Source organism: Varanus komodoensis, unplaced genomic scaffold, assembly GCF_004798865.1.
Source record: "Varanus komodoensis strain SLA01 unplaced genomic scaffold, ASM479886v1 scaffold37, whole genome shotgun sequence".
Taxonomy (NCBI): Eukaryota; Metazoa; Chordata; class Lepidosauria; order Squamata; family Varanidae; genus Varanus; species Varanus komodoensis.
The window spans coordinates 4,799,051-4,818,141 of NW_025335889.1; the positions used below are offsets into that span (position 1 = coordinate 4,799,051).

At 41.4% G+C, this 19,091-nt stretch overlaps 1 long non-coding RNA gene across 1 annotated transcript; it reads right to left on the reverse strand.

Annotated features, from left to right (window-relative positions):
• Nucleotides 1–8,270: 8,270 nt before the first annotated feature.
• LOC123028486 lies at nt 8,271–18,174 on the reverse strand. Its single transcript, XR_006415692.1, has 2 exons — nt 18,054–18,174; nt 8,271–9,408 (listed from the first exon to the last, which is right to left on the reverse strand). It is a non-coding gene; the product is annotated as an uncharacterized LOC123028486 (long non-coding RNA).
• Nucleotides 18,175–19,091: the final 917 nt, after the last annotated feature.

Here is a 19,091-nt window from a genome sequence, read left to right on the forward strand (position 1 = left end):
AAACAAAAAGGTGGGGTGGAATGAATTTAAAATTTCCCTGCTGTGATTCTTATCTGGGGCTTTATGTCACAGGAAATTTATCTGACATCAGGTTGATAGAAGCAGCTAGACTACTACTATTGCCACCACTTTTAGTTTCTATCCTGTCAGCGCTTTAGTAAATACCAAAGTAACAAACTTCCCGCCAGCCACCAGGAGGTATTTCTAGGCGTGGTACAGCCCCAGTCCTGTAACAGTTCACCGGTCGCAGCATTGTGATTACTGAACAAATGAAGGAATAATGGACAAACTGAAGAACACATTCTTCAAAATCATTCAATAAATAAATATTTATTTTATACTGGTGCAAAGTATCCAGTATGTTTCATGTCCAAACAGGGACTAATTTTTTTCCAAGTATAAATCCCCCTAATACCATTGCTCTGATCCAGTTTGAAACCCCTCCTACTCTGTGGCTGCTTTTAAATGAAAACATGTTAGAAACTCCAGTTGCAGATCTCCCATGTAATATATACTTTGGTCCTCATGTTTTTCTCAGAGTGAATTCATGAAACCAATCCTTGTTCGATGAGGAAGACGTCACCTTTTAATATATTTATGTATTTATTTATTACCTTTAGAATGAATTAAACATGAATTTGGCTGCTACCATATCATGCATTTAGCAAAATTCAGCTTTCAAATTTGCTGGGCAGCTGGCTGGACAGCAGTCAGATGAGTGAGAGATGTCCCATTTGAGAAGATTGTAAATACTCATCTTGAGCAATACAATTCAAATGAGTAAAATTCAACATGAGCAGTGCAAGCTCATTAATCGTGAACTATTACCAGGTATTAGCATTAGGAGGGGACTTTTATATAGTTTTAATGTGTAATGGAAGCTTTAAAATGAAAAATGCTGCAGCTATTCTCTCTTGTCTGCGATCACAATGCTTAAAAAACGTTGGTTTGTGTCAATGAGTAATAAACAAAATGGGAAATAAGCTTAGTTGCTGCTGTGTTTTCCAACCATGAGATATTTGCATGAATTCAGTAACATTTCCTGAGCATACACTGGTGGTTTATCACTCAGTTATCAAGAAAGTGTTTTCTGTGTAACATAGATTCCTGCCATGAGTTTTCTAAACTAAGCACATGGTTGCCACTTTTCTGTCATACAGAATAGATGGTCCTTAAAAGCTTCCATAAAATACATGTACTTATTGATGTTGATGCCTCTTTGTGCAGTACTTAGAAAGCCCGTGTATAAATGGAAATAGAAACATAAGTTTGGATTACACTAATGGTCTGTCCCATGGGTCCTCAAACTACGGCCCACGGGCCAGATACGGCCCGCCATACTCATTTATCCAGCCTGCCTTAGAGCTTTTGGACTTGCTCGGAGAAAACAATCTCCAAGCAAGTCCAAAAGCTCTGAGACAGTGTAGGCATTCTCTGAAACTGAGCTGAGAGCCTGCGCACACACCAAATCGTGACAGCTCAACTGCACGTGTGCTGGCTCTCCCTCCCGTCCCCATTGCACGCATATACAGAGTGGAAATATGGAGTGGGAAACAGAAGAGAGGAGGGCGGAAGACAGAGAGACGAAGGCACTAAAAAAGGATTGAAGGTAAGAAAAATATAACTTTTTAAATCCATTTTTATGTGAGCCATGTCTCCGGGCTGCGGGCCAAGCCGGTCACTTCGCTGAGCCCAGGGGCGGACAGGCTGAGGCAGAGTGGGGCCACAGCTCCTGCACCTCCACTGTAGCCTTCACTGGGCAAGCCACTGCTGTGGAGTGGCTGCCATGCTTCCCCCTGTGGTAGGGAGAGGCGGGAGGCACTCCACTTGGCCAGCTGCAGCCCCATCCCTTGCTTCCCCTCGACTCAGAAAGAAGCCCTTACCTCCCTCCTCGCGGCCCTCTCCTGGCCAGGGGAGCTGCCTCAGGCTCACCTCTCCGGCCTCCTGCTCCTACTCCCTCAGAATCGGGGAGGTGGTGAGGACTATAATTTCCATCATGCCCAACCAGCACGGCCAATGGAAGTTGTAGTCCAACTCTTCTGGGCAGTACCAGTTTTGGCAAGGTTGCACTTAAAATATGGTAGTCATTAGCTCTGCATCCAAATACAGCCATTGTGTATTGTGGGAACTGTTCTGAGCTGACTTGCTTCAAATACTAATAGTGGCATTAACAGTTTTTATCCTTAGTATTTTTGCTTCATTCTTTGTAAATGCCAGTTGCATCAGCTGCATTATGCAAAATATTATATTTAATGCCTTGGTTGTGTTGTAGATATGTCCCTTGAATATGGACATGCTTTTTCCCCCACCTCATCTTGGGCTTCTACTGCAGCCCAAGGGAGCAGAGCAAACATTTTTAAATTTTAAATTAAAAATTTAATTAATTATTTTAACTCAAGCTTATGGTTTCCATTATGGCATCAATCCATTTCATATTTGATCCTCCCCTTTTGCCTTCAACTAGCAGCATTGTCTCTTCTACTGAGTCTTGCCTTCTCTTGATGTACCAAAGTACAACAGCTTTAGTTTCATAGCTGTTGCTTCCAGGGAAAATTCTAGTTTGACCTAAGACCCACTTGTTTGACTTTCGGTCAGTTCAGAATTTTTGAAACACTCTCCTCCAACATGTATCAAATGTATCAGTTTTCTTCACTATCCAGCTTTCACACCCATAAATCGTGATTGGGAATAAGTGATATACAGAAGCAAAATGCCTCTGATACTGGAAATAATATCTAGCATCATAACTGGCAACTATAACAGACTTATCCTCCTTAAATTCATCTAATCTCTTTTTAAAGCCACCCACGTTGGTGGCTATCACTACATATTTCTGTGTAAAAAATTAATTCTGTTTATCTGAGCTGAAACTCACACCATACCATGCATAATTTCATATACTCATCATATTTCTAAGTGAAATAGTCCCAAATATTGCAATCTTCCCTCTCAGGGCAGCTGATCAAGACTCTTTATCACATTGGCTGCCGTATTCTACAGTTTTATTAACAATAGGTGACCAGAACTGAACCCACTATTTCAAGTATGGTCACAGATTAGAGCTGTGATATGGGCCCTATGATATGGGCAGTTTTACTTTCAGTGCCTTTTTCTAATTATGTCCAAAATGAAATTTGCCCTTTTCACAGCAGTCACACATTGGTTTGACAGTTTCGGTGAGCTGTCTCCTAGAATCTTATGATCTCTCAGACATTGCCAGCTCAGATCCTATCCGAGTATATTCAAGCTAGGATTTTTTTTTTTTTTTTTTTTTTTTGCATTTGCATGCAGTTTGCTGCATGAGGTAACAGACAAAATGGCACCCCCTTCCTTTCCAGGTAGAAAATCCAACTGGACTAGCATTTGAGCCTTACTTCAACACTAACAGCAGGACAGGGTCCTCCATCACATCTGAGGAAGAAGGTTTACTTAGGGAATGTAGGACAGACCGCGAGACACATAGCTTTGCTGTCCTATCAGAGCAGAATGTCTGGGTGACCACCACTGCCGCCTCTTAGCATCTGCCACCTGAGGTGGTAGCCTCACTCTACCTATTAAAGAGGCCTGGCCCTGTCACTTGGTTACACTGAACCTCACATTCAGCCTATGAGAGAAGTTGTTTTGGAATGGACAGTATCAACCATAAAAATTAGCTGAATTGACTTGAATTAAGAGAAGTCCTCTTTCCTGAAGTGTACTTGACATGACCTTTAGGTTTTGGGGCCAAATTTGATTTAATATGGGTGAATCCAGTTGTGAGAAATCCATGTACTGAATTCTTGCTGGTTTTGGTTTTTGCCTTGCTTTTCTTAAAAACATCTGCCAGATGCAGAGGAAAATTTGCTCAGAGTTATGGTGCTGGGGAGAGTGGAATTATCAAAATTTCCCCATGCCAAGGCATCTTGTAGATCAGCAAGGGAGAAAAAATAGCTGTGCAGTCTTTTTCCTGCAGTCAGGAGCCAAGGGCAGAGAAGCAGTTTTGACTGGGAAATTGCACGTGAAGAAAATTAACTCCCTCTCCCAAGTACAACAGCCCTGTTCCAATTCAGAAGCTTCTGAAACTTCTTCTAAGAGGTGAAAACAGTTAGCGATTGTGGATTTCCTGCATCATGTTAAATTTAGTGTTCATTCAATCAGTAAATCTGTGCCTGGATTGTGCCACCAAACTGAAGGGCAGTGTGTGTGTGTGTGTGGGGGGGGTGACTGAATATTCCCTCTCCAGAAAACTTGCTGTTGTTATGTGCCATTAAGTAATCTCTGACATATGGTCACCATACAAATGAATACTCTCCAAAAAGTCCTATTCTTGGCAGCCCTGCTCAGTTCTTGTAAACTCATCAGAAAACTAGTACAGTCAAAAGAAGGCTCATCTTGAATCCTCTACTGATACCTAATTCTTTGTAAGGTATAGCTAGTATCGGACCATCCAGCTGCAGTGTGAAGTAATCCAGCTGAGAGATCTTGCCTCTCTGAAAACCTGACTGTGGTTCTGAGTCTCTGATCAAGTGCTAAGACACAGACCTATAAAATGGAAACTAGTTGCTTCTAAAAAGGGCTAAAAAGAGGAAGTGCTGTGGTTTGTGGTTCTTTTCAAGGAGCAGGCACTGCTGAGTAACTGGGACTTTCCCAAACATAATGGTTTATTACATCACAATCAAATTATTTGGAAAGCTCTGTGCCAATGTTGCTTGGAAAACCTGTGGCTGCACGGATGGAGTTTCCTTTTTCCTTTCTACTAAAGAGAAGTGTTACTACGTTGTCTACGTATGAAAAAATGTGATGTCACACAAAATGATAAAGTGAAAAAGCAAGCTAAACACAAGGAACTTCCTTGCCAAACAATGAGAAATTTCCAGCCAGTCCAAAGGAATCCCACAGAGGGAAAGGTATCCAACTGCTCACTACTCACATTTCATCAGGATGTTTTGCTCTGTGGAAATCAGGATTGTTTTGAATCCTACATACGTACTGTTGGAGTCTTTCTTTTTCATTCCACATGCAAGCAGAATTTTGCTCAGTGTCCCATTATGTACTAAACTGGGGTTATTCTTCTCCATTGTCCTAAACATTCAGAGCCAGAAAAACTTTAGAGATAGGCAGTCTTGGGCCACATGCAAATTTGCCCTAATTTCAAAAGCTGTCTGGAAGAGTTCAGATCTTTGACAAGAGTGGTCCTTCTGTGGCAGCCTGCTGGGGGAGGGGGAAGATTGATCTGGTTTAGATGACATGACAACCCATAGTGAGTTAATTAGCATTGCAGTTATGAGTTAAAGTGCCATGTGGCCTACTTTACGGATGACAATCCTTTGTCTGAACTGCTGTCATAGACAGTCTGCTATTTGAAAGCATCTTCTGTTTGAAGGATTGACACATCTAAGTTATGCATTGCTTTGTTATTGTTTTCTCATATTTTATTATTTTTATAAAATATGGCAAATTTTATTATTATAAAAAATATTATACCTTTTTTTTGGGAGGTGAGGCATTTCATTTGCCAATGGGTAAGCAGCTACCCTAAAACTTTGGCAAAGACAATAATGAGCTTTAAACTGTTGCTAATTATGTTATTATTTTGCTTATTATGGATATTTATGTTTTATGATTTTTTTTTTACCCAGACTGTTAGTTCTTTTGAGACAAGCAGCATAATCCTACTGGCCTTTAGAAAACATCTAGATAGCCGTAGGGTTTTTCAGAGTCCCAGCTCCAAACTCAGAAACTCACCCCAAGCTTAGAGATGGGACTCCAGGCTCAAAATACCTTCACCACACTGGCTGGCACCCTAGCATTGCAAAGGTGGACTCTGAGAGTTTTGCAGCCATGGGGCAGGGAGTGGGTGCAGGGAAGAAGAGAGGAAACTGCTGTCATGATGCAAGGCATCCTAGCATTGCCTCCCTTCCCTTTTTCTCCTGGGAGCCACGCTTAGCCAAATTCTGGCAAAGTATTCTGTAGGACAAGAGGGACACAGAGACACCTTTGGCCTCCGTTTTCTTCCTGCCCTCTATAGGATGCCCATAATCCTCAGAGTTCAGTGAGCTACAGGTATCCAGATTGGTTTACACCAAAATAACAAAAGCAGGACATAATATATCTCCCGTGGTTGTGTCTATGAATATATATTCTTACAGGCATGACCACTATGAACTCTTCAAAATTTAGTGCTATGTGGCTGGGTTTGTGGAACACATATTTTTGGCAACTGTGTGGCCAGAAGTGAGGCTAACAGATCACACACAAACGTATTTGCTTAATGAGCCACTGAAGACACAGATTGGTGTTCATCCTTTGCCTTTCCAGTATGCATGGGGGCAACTATACAATGTTTTATTTGAGGATTTATCATCTCCTTTTCAACTCAAAGCAGAGAACAATATAAAAAGGCAGAAAAATATTCATTTGGCCATCCAAAGAAAATGCAGACTACATCAGCATCAGCATCTTAACTCTCAGGAAAATTGTGTCTATCTAAATTATTTATTGGAAGGCTCTCAAAATGAAAGATAGCCAGGTAATTTACCAACTAGGGCCTGTATAATGAAACCACAATAAAGAATATAGTGGATATCAAAAAAATCAGTCATCAATAGGCTGATATTAAAACTTAGTGGCCAGGGATGCCCGTATGAGTAAAAACATTTTTGCTAATTGATGAAACAATTGCAACATAGGTGCTGTCAGATCTCTAAGGCAAAGTCATTCTACAATATCAAAGCCACCACAGGAACATCCCTCCTCTGAAAATCCTTAAAATGTACCTTTGCCAAATGAAGCATAACCTGGCATGCCAAGTAGGTCAACCTCAGTGAATGATTTGGATTATATGGGCAAAGATGCTCTCTCAGACAGCCTTTCCCTGAGCTACTCAGGGATTTTCTAGATCAACAGCAAGACGCTCAGCTCAGCAGTGACAGGCAGCCATTGCGATTCTTTCAGCAGTGGTGTAATATAATAACAGTAAGATGTTCCAGGGAAGGTCCTGGCCACTGCACTGGGCACTCCACTAGACTAAAATCCATCACACTTGGAGAATAAAAGCTTGCTTTTGAAGAAGTCATAAAAGCTCAGCTGAATGAACCAAGAAGTAGACAAAACTTGTGGTAAACACTTGGGAGCAGACACTTCTTCGGATATCCCAGACCTGGGCCGAGTAGTGCTTTAAAGAAACAAATGAGCACTAAAGCATATCTGGAGTCACCCTCAGTTTTCTTCCACCTACACTTAAGTTGTCACCTCTGCTACTTCATCAACCACAACCTCTCATTAAATCATGCAGACAACTTTAATTCTGGCAGTCAGGAGAGGATGCCTAGGAGCTATCATGTCAACACAACTTGTATGAATCATACAAACACTCCTTTCTCCCCTCCATACTGCTGAAACAAAGGGACTTTTAAAAAACCACATCTTGTTTAAATTTTGCAGTTACTCAGGGCCAGCTGAAGTTTCTTGAAAGACCAGATCTGGATTTCATAGAGGCAACTGGTAATCCCTGATACTGGATTATAAAGAGCTAAACTCTTAAGTCTTTGACATTAGTGGAACCCATCTCAGTGTGAGAAATTTGCTTAGATCAGCTTTCCACAACATGGTGCCCTCCAGATGTGTTTGGTTACAATTCCCAATTATCTCCAACCTGCACAGCCACTGGTTGTGAGAGGCTGTGGGAGTTATAGTAATCTGAGTTTGCACTTTTTATTAGTACAAAATTACTAGCAAGAGTAACTGGAAATTGGTATTTCCCATTCTGCAAGCCATCCTATCCCTTTTAGATACTGAAGGTTTGCCACTTTGCCCAGCAAGCCAAGATATTATTGAATAGACTGAAATAGTCTAACAAGCAGTTTCTAATGAGAGCTTGCAGGGCCCTAGCAGAAATTGCACTTCATTAAATTTTTCAAGTATAAAATGGGGGAAATGACAACTAATGTCCCATCTTCACACATAGGAAGTCAGCTTTCCTGACATAAGGTGAATGAGCATTGTGCTACTGCCCATTTCTGATTTGCTCTCAATTTGTTGTTCCCTTTGCTTCATAAAAGTGTGAAAAGTTCATGACATCTGAACCTGGATCTAGGTTTGTTGCTCCCAAACAAATGAGGATTTGTAATTCAACAAGCGGTTTGAAGCTGGCATACATTCCTGGTTTGTTTGGGAGCAGGAAACCAGGATCCCATGTTAAGACATCACAAGAAGCTATCCCTTTTTGGTTAGATCTAGTCACTTGTACAAAAGCAGGCACAAAGGCGTTCTATGTACCAGCACACCACTCATTCATAGTAAGCAAGGATAAATCCTGCCAAGGTTTATTGTTTCATGTGAATGTGAATTATTTGTATTTAAGGTACACATCCAATGTAGGAATGGGAGTGCACAGCTCTCCCAATGTTGTTGGTCTGCAGTCCCCATCAGTCACAGCCAATGGTGAGAGATGTTGAGGATTGCAGTCCATCACCAACTGGAGGACCATATACTCCCCATCCCTGGTCTAAATTATTAGGTTAATAACACCGAAACTTTTAAATGAAGGTAGAGAAAATCTACTTTCTCCTTGACAATAAATGGGGATGCAACTTTGATGATATAACTTATTTTAAAACCTAGATTAGAAGTATTTCCATGTGCTGTTTTTAACAACACATCATCAAAATACAAGGAGGATTTTGATATATTTTGCTTTAAGAGATGATCCCCATGTCACAAGGCAAGCCACTTCTAAATCAAAAACATCTTGGGAATGTGGCACGTGGGTCAGATGATTACAGAAAAATTGGTCTAGAATTCCACAGGGTGAGTAGAAACCCCTTGCATGAGCCTAAGTTGCTGTTTAGATCCATGCCAGGATAAACAAGAATTGTTACTGTCATATCACAAATGTTTGCAGATCTTTAGGAGAAAACAGAATCCTGGTTAAAACTTACTATCTGAATCTAGACAAGGAAAGTAAGTGAAAGGAAGACAAGTGAGGAAAACACTCTGAGGAATATCTATTTGATCTACTGAATATCTATTTCATCCTACTCATTCTGAGAAGGATGAAAGATGCAAACATCCAAACTTCATTTATCTTCTCTGATCATACTAATGAAATTCCATCCACATAAAGAATTTCCTGTCTCTTTTGAAAACTACCATTTTCAGAAACATCTTGCAGGCAATGGGAAATGCCAGTAGACGTACACAGTATTTCACTTTCAAAGAAGGCAGTAAGAAACAGCTGGGGTTCTTGATCAGCCTTCCTTCTTCAACCTAATGCCTTCCAGCTGTGTGCTCCTACAACTTCCAGTATCCCCAGCCAGATAGATCAGTGAGCACTGCTTGAAGAGAGTGATGGGAAGTGTGATCCTAATCCATCTGGAGGTCAGCAGGTTGAGGAAGGTTATGTCATTCCCTATATTCATTTAAAGATATCTGAGGAGAGAGGGGAATCCAGTGTCAAACATGTATGAACAAGAAGGCTAAACAATTATGTAACACAGAGTTGAAGCTATTTCACATTAATGCATTACATATTATTTTCTCAGCCCCTCCCTTCCCTTCACTTCACTCTACAGTCCAGGGATAATAATACTGGCTATTGTAAGGTTTAATGAGGACCTATGCTAATAGAAGACAGATAAAGAAACAACAACAACCCAGCTCTCAGCCAAGCTTTATTTGCAAACTAAAATAGGGAACTCATTCAAATTTAGGACTGATCATATCTTCTAGTGTTGGGAGGTTACAGTATTCAGTCCTATGAAAACAAAAACCTGTTTCCTGTCATTTTACAGAACTTGGGTGAGAGACTTGGTTGCATCTCTATTTTTTAAATTATTACTGTGCATTGTTCTACTTTTGTCATAAGCTGGCTCAGATATTTTTAAAGCAAAGTATACATGCTGAAAATAAATTAATATTTAAATACATTTCTCATGTGAAAGACCAAATTTTAACTCATTCTATTAAGGTTACCGAGTATTACACTTGCTTTTCTTCTGTCCCCAGTGATCGAGCAGAAGAAAAGCCATGCTGAATGGGACCAAAGGCCTGTCTGGTCCTGCCTTCCGTGCACCCAGTGGTCAACCAGCTGCAGCCAAACTCAGAGAGAACAGAGAAGTCTGGTGGAGGTACACATGGCAGCCTCCTCACTGGTAATAATATATTTTTAAAGTGCTAGTCCTGCTTCCCTGAGAGTCCTGGCATGACTACACCACTGCCCAACAAGCAGCTTAACCCACACTCTTTCTTTGCCACACATTACGGGTTCGCAGACAAGATCCATCCCTTGCAATTCCAGTCTCCCTCTGTCTCTTATAAGCAACTCCTACGCTATGCCCACCTCCTGTTCTTACCCCACCTCCCTATTCATGAATAGGCACACTCCCTTGCCACAGCAGCCATTACGCTGGACAACAGGTGGCACCAGATCCTCTCTTATGTCTTCCTGCCCCCCTCCCACTCTAATAAAGTCCACTTCTGGCAGTCAGGTTGCTGGGAAAGAGAGGAGGAAGCAGCGGCATAGCCAGAAGAAATGGTTTTGTAGCTATGGTGGCAAGAGAAAGGCCATCAGTAAGGAAGTAGTGCTGGGCCATCAGCAGCTTCCAGAGAATCTCTTCAGGTGCTAGGTGTGTAAGCCTTTGTTCCCAGGAATAAGTGATAACATTTGTGTTAATGGAGGACTTGAATGACATTGTCACTGTCCTACGGGTCCTCAACAGTAGAATAAGCCTCGGAAGTACAATTACTCACAAATTAATTACCCTCCAACCTCCAACTAAGGGCTGATTAAAGCATACCAAAAAAGCATATGGTCCAGCCAGTTTTGGAGATTGGGGGGGGGGGGGTCATACAGTTGCTTCACTACATCAGTGGTATAAGAAAAAGGTTTGTGTAACTCATCACCTATGACAGCCCAAACTACCATTTTCAGCCACACAACCATCACAGCTAGTATGCTATGCTGTAAGAACTGTCTTTCCTATATACAAAATAAAACATACAGGAGTAGGAAAATGAATGTTCCTATAATTGACATATAACTTGAGGAAAGTCTCTTGGTACAGTGAAATAAGGAGTGGCACACTTGCTGTGCTTAAAACAAATGAGGCAGAAAGGTCTTGCATTGAATGGGCTCCACTGAAAGAATGGCAAGGAAGTTATTACATTCAGCAGGTCGTATGGTGAACTTTCCAGTGCCAGAATAGTTTTTGAAGACATGTCAAGGCCTTATGACCTTCATCACGCTAGGAAGAACACCAGAGAAGGCTTGAAGTTTCACCATGGCTTGGCTGTTTGTGCGAACTCAAACAAGGTTTTAGCATGTTTTCCAGGCTGCTGCCATAGAATCTTGTGGAAAGACTATCCACTGCTGGCTGAGACACTCCTGCCTGCATTCTCTGTTGCCCAGGTCCAGCTAGCAACAGACGCATCAGTTCTAGCCATGCTTTGTTTAGCGTTCTGTGCTCCCCCTTTCCTCTGCTTTTGTGCTGCCTTCCAGATGCCCATGTGTGGCTAAGGAATGTATATCTATGGAGCTCAGAGTGGTATACAGGTTTTCCCCTTCACAGCAACCCTGTGTATGTTGAAAGGTAGGAGAATCCAGTGAACTCTGTTGTTGAGCAAGGAATCAGTGACAGGTCTCTCAAGTCCTAGACCAATATGCTAGCCTTTCCCAACCTGGTGCGTCAAATGATCTGGTGCCTCAACTGTGTCGAAATGCAATTTCCATCATCCTCAGTCAGCAAGGACAATTGTTGGGGATTGTGAAATTTGCAGTCCAAAACATCTGGAGGGACAACTTGCCAGCCCTTGCACTAGATCATGTATGCAACGGAGGACAAGATAGGGTAATTTATGATCTTTTATAGGCTTGTTCCTTTTTGTTTAACAGATTTTCATAAGAATTTTTTTGTTGCTGTTTTAATTTAGTTTTTGCCTTGGAAGTGCTTTCTGGGATTAAACGCCAAGCATAAATCTTAATACATAAATATTGGAGCAAAGCATGGTCAAACAAACAAGCAAACAAAGGATTTGGAAGTGTAAAAGACCATCTCATGAAGACAAAATCACAGTTAAATGCACCAGATGATGAAATGTCAATATTTCCTCCCAACAAAGTCACAACCACTGTTAATCACACAAGAAGTTGCTCATCTTAATCAGCCTTCATGCTGGATTTCCCCTACTTCCTTATACTGTTCTTGACTTTAGGTAGAGTTCTGAGTTTCATTTGAGCCAGGACTGACCTGAAGTTGACCCCAAAACCTGTTGCACATACCCTTCATTCCAGATTATATGCCCACTAATTTCTTCTTCCAACCTATGAGGGAAGCTTCCATATATTACCAAATCAGTGTGTGCCCAGCATTTTTTTTTCCTACTGAAAGCTGTCCAGGCTTTCTGTTCACCCATTTTAGGCTGGATCTTAGATTGATGAGAAAAATGCTTCTAAATTAGAGGGCATAACTTCTGCTGACTTCAACAAAGTGATCAATCACTTCAGAAATTGTGCATTGTCGAAGTACACAAGACAAAGGGTATCCACTGACGCATCAGCAAAGCAAAAGGAAATGCATTTTCAAAAAGGGAGGCAGGGGGAGGACAAAAGCGAACACAGAATTGCAGCAGCTTTGTATATGCTAATTGATCTGTACACACACACATTAGAAATACAGTGGTACCTTGGCTCATGAACTTAATCTATTCACGACTCTGGTTGTGACCCAAATTGGTTGTGACCTAAGTCAAATTTCCCCATAAGGTTCAATGTAAATAAGGTTAATCCGTTCTGTAACTATATTTTTTTAAATTTTGAAACAAAGTGACAAAGAACAACAAAGTAACAAAGTACTGCACTGTACAGTGGAGAACAGTAAGTGGGGGGGAGAGTGTTGTTTTGAGGGAAAGTCCCCCTCCATAAGGACATTGGGGAGATTTCTTTCAGGGGTTTCCTCTCTTCTTTGTCTCTTAGCTGCAGGGTCAATTTTGGTGAAAAATCTGTCTATAGTCACGTTATTTTTCCTGCGTTGCATAACCCTCCAGAAATGAGAGACCACAGTATCGTTCATCAGATTCAACACTCTGTTCGTTAGTTATCTTGGGGTGCTGCTTCTCAAAGAAATCTTGGCATGGGCACGCTCCTGCAGGAAAAACGGGCGCAATCTCGGCCATCTCTCCCCCCTCCCCCGCAACCAGCACAATTGCGGCCATCTCCCCACCCCCCGAGTGGGGAGATGGCCACGATCACAGTTGCGTTCATGTAGGGAAGACGTGCGTGATCACGGGCACACTCCTGCAGGAAAAACAGGAGCAGCACAGCCGCGATCACGCATGTGTACTCTGCACAAATGCGACTGCGATCGTGGCCATCTCCCAACTCGGCAGGGGGGTGTGGAGATGGCTGCAATTGTGCTGGTTGCGGGGGAGGGGGGAGATGGCCAAGATTGCACCCATCTTTCCTGCAGGAGCGTGCCTGTGATCACGCACGTCTTCCCTGCACAAACGCAACTGCGATCGTGGCCATCTCCCCACTCGGGGCGGGTGGGGAGATGGCTGTGATCTTGGTTGCCACCCAAAGCGGAGTTCACAACCCAAGTCAACTGTAATAGCTAATTTTTGAACCGGGATACAATACATCTGACCAAAGTCATGACCTGTATGTCTGCTCCAGGTGCTAACTGTTCAAAGGCAACTTCAGCGTCTTCTTTATAAAATCTGGACTGGGATCAGGAAGCCATTTGAACAGAGGATGGCTCCAAACAGAAAACAGAGGACTACTCTATGACATCTCTTCAAACAAAAACTGCTCCTTTGTAAAGGAGGACACATGATCACCTTTGCAAGTTCAGCACAGTAATGGAGCACTAACTGAACAGCCTTCTGTGAAGGCCTTCAACAAAAACATAGAAAATCAATAAGCCTGATCGTGTGACAGAGAAACCTATCTTGCTTGTTTTCTGCACTGAGTATTTATGGGAAACAGACCTACTCCATCAGATCACATACAACAACAACATTCCAGTGTTGTTGTTGTATTCCAGTGTGGTGTAGTGGTTAAGAGCATGGGACTGGGACTCAGGCGACCTGGGTTCTAGTCCCCGCTCAGCCATGGAGCCAACTGGGTGACTTTGGGCCAGTCACAGACTCTCAGCCCAACCTACCTCACAGGGTTGCTGTTGTGGGGATAAGATGGCAGAGGAGATGTAAGCTGCCTTGAGCCCTTTGTAGGAAAAAGGCAGGATATAAATCGAAAAAAATAAAATAAAATAAAAAAATTCCTTTATTTACATTAGCCATATGCCTTTGCATAAATATTACAAAATGTAAAATCAGCCTACTAAGATCATAAATATGCCTATACGCCCTCCCACCCACTAAGATCGGCAGCAGAGGCCCTCCTCAACCCTCTTTGAAAGAGGTCAGGAGACAGAGTACTTGAAGGAGGGCTTCTTCTGCAGTGGCGCCCCGATTATGGAATGCACTCCCTAAAGAGGTCCGCCTGGCACCATCAGTAAATGCTTTACAGCACCTGGTCAAGACCTTTTTATTTAACCAATATTTTAAAATGGGCCTTAGGAAGTCTGAGCAACAACAAAGCTAGTGGAGGTGACAGTATTCTAGCTAAGCTAATCAAAATCTTAAAAGACGATGCAGTAAAAGTGCTACACTCAATATGCCAGCAAATTTGGAAAACTCAACAGTGGCCACAGGATTGGAAAAGGTCAGTTTACATTCCCGTCCCAAAGAAGGGCGATGCCAAAGAATGTTCAAACTACCGCACCATTGCACTCATTTCACATGCTAGCAAAGTGATGCTCAAACTCCTACAAGCTAGGCTCCAGCAGTATATGGACCAAGAACTTTCTCAGCAGTGGCACCCCATCTATGGAATGCGCTCCCCAGAGAGGTCTGCCTGGCGCTGTCGTTATTTGTTTTTTGGCGCCAGGCGAAGACCTTTTTATTTAAAACTCATTTTAATTGTTAATTTATTTGTATTTATAGGATTGTAAATCTTTTAAGCCGAGATGCATCGGGTTTTAATATTTTTACTGTTTAATTGTTATATTTATGTATTTTGTTTTTGTTGTAAGCCGCCCCAAGGCTTTGTTGCGATGGGGGCAGCATAAAAATGTTTTAAATAAATAAATAATAAATAAACTACCAGAAGTACAGGCAGGATTTCGAAGAGGGAGAGGAACTAGAGATCAAATTGCCAACATACGCTGGATCATGGAGAAAGCTAGGGAGTTCCAGAAAAACATCTACTTCTGCTTCATTGACTATGCTAAAGCCTTTGATTGTGTGGATCACAACAAATTGTGGCATGTTCTTAAAGAGATGGGAGTACCAGACCATCTTATTTGTCTCTGGAGAAACCTACTGTATATGGGGGCCAAGAAGCAACAGTGAGAGCTGGACACGGAACCACTGATTGGTTCAAAATTGAGAAAGGAGTTCAGCAAGGCTGTATACTGTCACCCTGCCTATTTAATTTATATGCAGAGCACATCATGAGAAAGGCGGGGCTAGATGAATCACCAGTTGGAATTAAGATTGCTGGAAGAAATATCAACAACCTTAGATATGCAGATGATGCCACTCTAATGGCAGAAAGTGAAGAGGAACTAAAGAGCCTCTTGATGCGGGTGAAGGAGGAGAGTGCAAAAGTTGGCTTAAAACTCAACATTAAGAAAACTAAGATCATGGCATCTGGTCCTCTCACTTCCTGGCAAATAGATGGGGAAGAAATGGAAGTAGTGACAGATTTTATTTTCCTGGGCTCCAAGATCACTGCAGACGGGCACTGCAGCCAAGAAATTAAAAGACACTTGCTCCTGGAGAGGAAAGCTATGGCAAATCTAGACAGCATACTAAAAAGCAGAGACATCACCCTGCCAACAAAAGTGCGTATAGTCAAGGCTATGGTTTTCCCAGTTGCAATGAATGGCTGTGAAAGCTGGATCATAAGGAAGGCTGAGCGCCGAAGAAGTGAGGCCTTTGAATTGTGGTGCTGGAGAAGACTCCTGCGAGTCCCTTGGACAGCAAGGCGATCAAACCGGTCAGTCCTAGAGGAGATCAACCCTGACTGCTCTTTAGAAGGCCAGATACTGAAGATGAAACTCAAATACTTTGGCCACCTAATGAGAAGGACTCACTGGAGAAGAGCCTAATGCTGGGAACAATAGATAGCAAAAGAAGGGGACGGCAGAGGATGAGGTGGCTAGATGAAGCAGTTGGTGTGAGCTTAAGAGGACTGGGGGATGATGGAGGACAGGAAGGCCTGGAGGAATGTTGTCCATGGGGTCATGATGGGTCTGACATGACTTTGCGACTAACAACAAATAACAGGGCGGCTTATTTTATATTTTATATTGTATTTTTGTATTTTAAATTTAATGTTTATATTTTTAATTCAAGATTGTAAGTATTTTAATTTATTGTTGTAAGCCGCCCCGAGGCTTCGGCGAATGGGGCGGCATAAAAATGTTTTAATAAATAAATAAATAAAAACAACAAACTATTCTATTTTATGTATTCAGTCGTAGTATAGTTAATTTATTTTGTCTAGGATTTAGATTATATTGTAAGCCATCCAGAGATGCAAGTGATGGACGGCCAATAAATGTCCTAAATAAATAAATAAATAAATAAAACACATATAAATCACACACACACCCAATGCCAAAATTTAAACAAGTCTGTAAAAACTATAATTTTAAAGTCATATTTGACCTGATTCTAGTTGTTACTGCTAAAAATTTATCTGACTGTGTCATCACCTGTTTATCCCAGTCTGCAAGAAGAAAAAATACATAGAAGCCAGACAGATGACCTGGTTTCTTAATAAGCAAGGGACAAATAAACTTTTTACATGCATCTCTATAGAAAAGCAAAACAGGAGTACATCGGCAAGCATATCAACAGTATCGCCACATGGGCATATTTGATTTTGTATTGGAACTCCTCTGAAATGACCCACAAGTAGCATTGAAAGCATGACTTTAAGCCACACACATGGCAAGGCCCTTGTATATTTTGGGACTGTCAGTACTTGCAAATACTTTCCCATATTTTGGATGACTTGTTAAAAAATAGTCATACCATGGACATGACATTTTAGTGGCAGACAAATTGTTTTTATGTTCAATATTGTTCAAGTGCTGCTTCAATAAATGTCTTGCCTTGCCATAACCAATGGCTAGTAAAAATTCAGGTGAGAATCCTAGAATATGTATTTTGCACTTAATATCTTTCATTTACTTACTCTTGTGAGATTCCTCCATAACAAAGGAAAGCAGACTGGCAGGAGCTAAATTCAGTCATAGCAAGAAATAAAATGTCCAAAGCCAGATTTGTGTAGACAGTGAATGAAGACCACTTTCCAACCTTGGAGAAGCATTTGGAACACAGCCTGGTACAGCAAATATTTGCCTAAGAAACTTAGATTGCACAATTTCTATTGATGTTAAGTTTGTATTGACCCAGACTGAAATCCCGTATAGTACCGTATAGTACCTGCGCTAACAGCTAGACTCTATAATCTTCTAGCACTACCAGTATAAAATTATGCCCTTTGGTATAGAAAAACTGTCTCCAGATTTTTAGGGTATGTGAAACTTGAGCTGTCCATGTTTCTGATGCCTGAAAATCATGCCAAAATATTTAAAGACTGACTTGTTCAATTGGTCCCCCATCCAAGGACCATTTATACAGTCTAAAGCATTTTGAGAATACCATTACTTTGATTTTGCTGTAATTCACTTCAAGATGTTCCTTCTGGAAATAATTTGAAAATGCCCTTAGTTGTCTTCTCAGACCCACTTTAACTCTGAGATAGCAATATAGCATCATCCACATATAGTAGCACTGAGGATTTGGTGGCTAGTTTGGGGGCATGAAACACTGGAGATCGCATACAAGACTGATTTAGCTGTCACCTGATAAGACTGATTTGGCTGTCCTTATGGAAGTCCCCGTGACTTTATATTGCACCTTGGTATTATTTCTAGAGCCCCTTTGAGGCTCCTTCCTTCCCTATCCAAGGCCAAGGAGAGGATGAGACTAAAAGAACCTACTAAGTCTCCTTATCCAAATTCTCCTTCTCAGAAGGCTTTCTTTCTAATGTCAATGCACTTCCAAATGGAGTCATCTTCGCATTTTCTGAAGGCATTCTGCAACCATTGCACCTTTTCTTCCTTAATGGATTTTTCACCAAACTAGAAAAAAAAAAAGGAAGAAACGCTGAAAAAAAATGGGAAGATTAGAAATGGATGTCATTAGAGCTCCCACCCCCACCCCCACCCCCAATTATGAAGCAACTGTGGCTCAATGGTACAGCAAGTTCCCATTTTTTAATTCCTGACCTCTCCAAATAGGGCTGGAAATGTTCCTGCGTGAAACACTGGACTTCCACTGCCAGGCAGTGTTGACAATAGTGAGCAAGAGTCTGACTCATTAAGAAGAATTCTGTGAACGAGGTAAGGCAATTGCACATGTCTTTCCTAGAAGAACTTTTAATGGGAAAGCAAATGTTTGATTTCATAGCACTTGAGTATAGCCTGGCCAGGGGCAGAGGCCAAGAAGCACAGGAGAGTTGAAACAGCTGACAAGGCATTTTAATTTGCAGTGGAAAAATTCATTTTTCAATTATTAATCATTATTTGAGCATTGACTTCTTAGATAATTCAGTTTAGTGACAAATACTACATATATAGAAATAGAAGCCTACCTAGCACTGAAAATCAAAACAGAGAAAGCAGTTCAATATTAGGGCAGAAGTGTAATCAAGAATTACAGAGGAAATGAAATCACCAAAATTTTCTGTGGTGGGGAAGAGGACCAAAGAGATTTCAGAAGTTTTGGTATGCTAATTTGATATGCTAATATGGTATGCTAATTTGGTGTGCTAATTCATATGTACAGGGCAAGTTTTAAACATTAGAAAATATATAAAATTGGAAGCAAAAATGACAAAACTGAGTGTGTTGCACTTTGGGCACATCATGCAATGGCAAGACTCCCTAGAAAAGGCAACCATGCTAGGGAAAGTTAAAAACAGAAGGAGAAAAGGAGACCAAATAGGAGATGGATTGACTCCGTAAGGGTAGCGACAG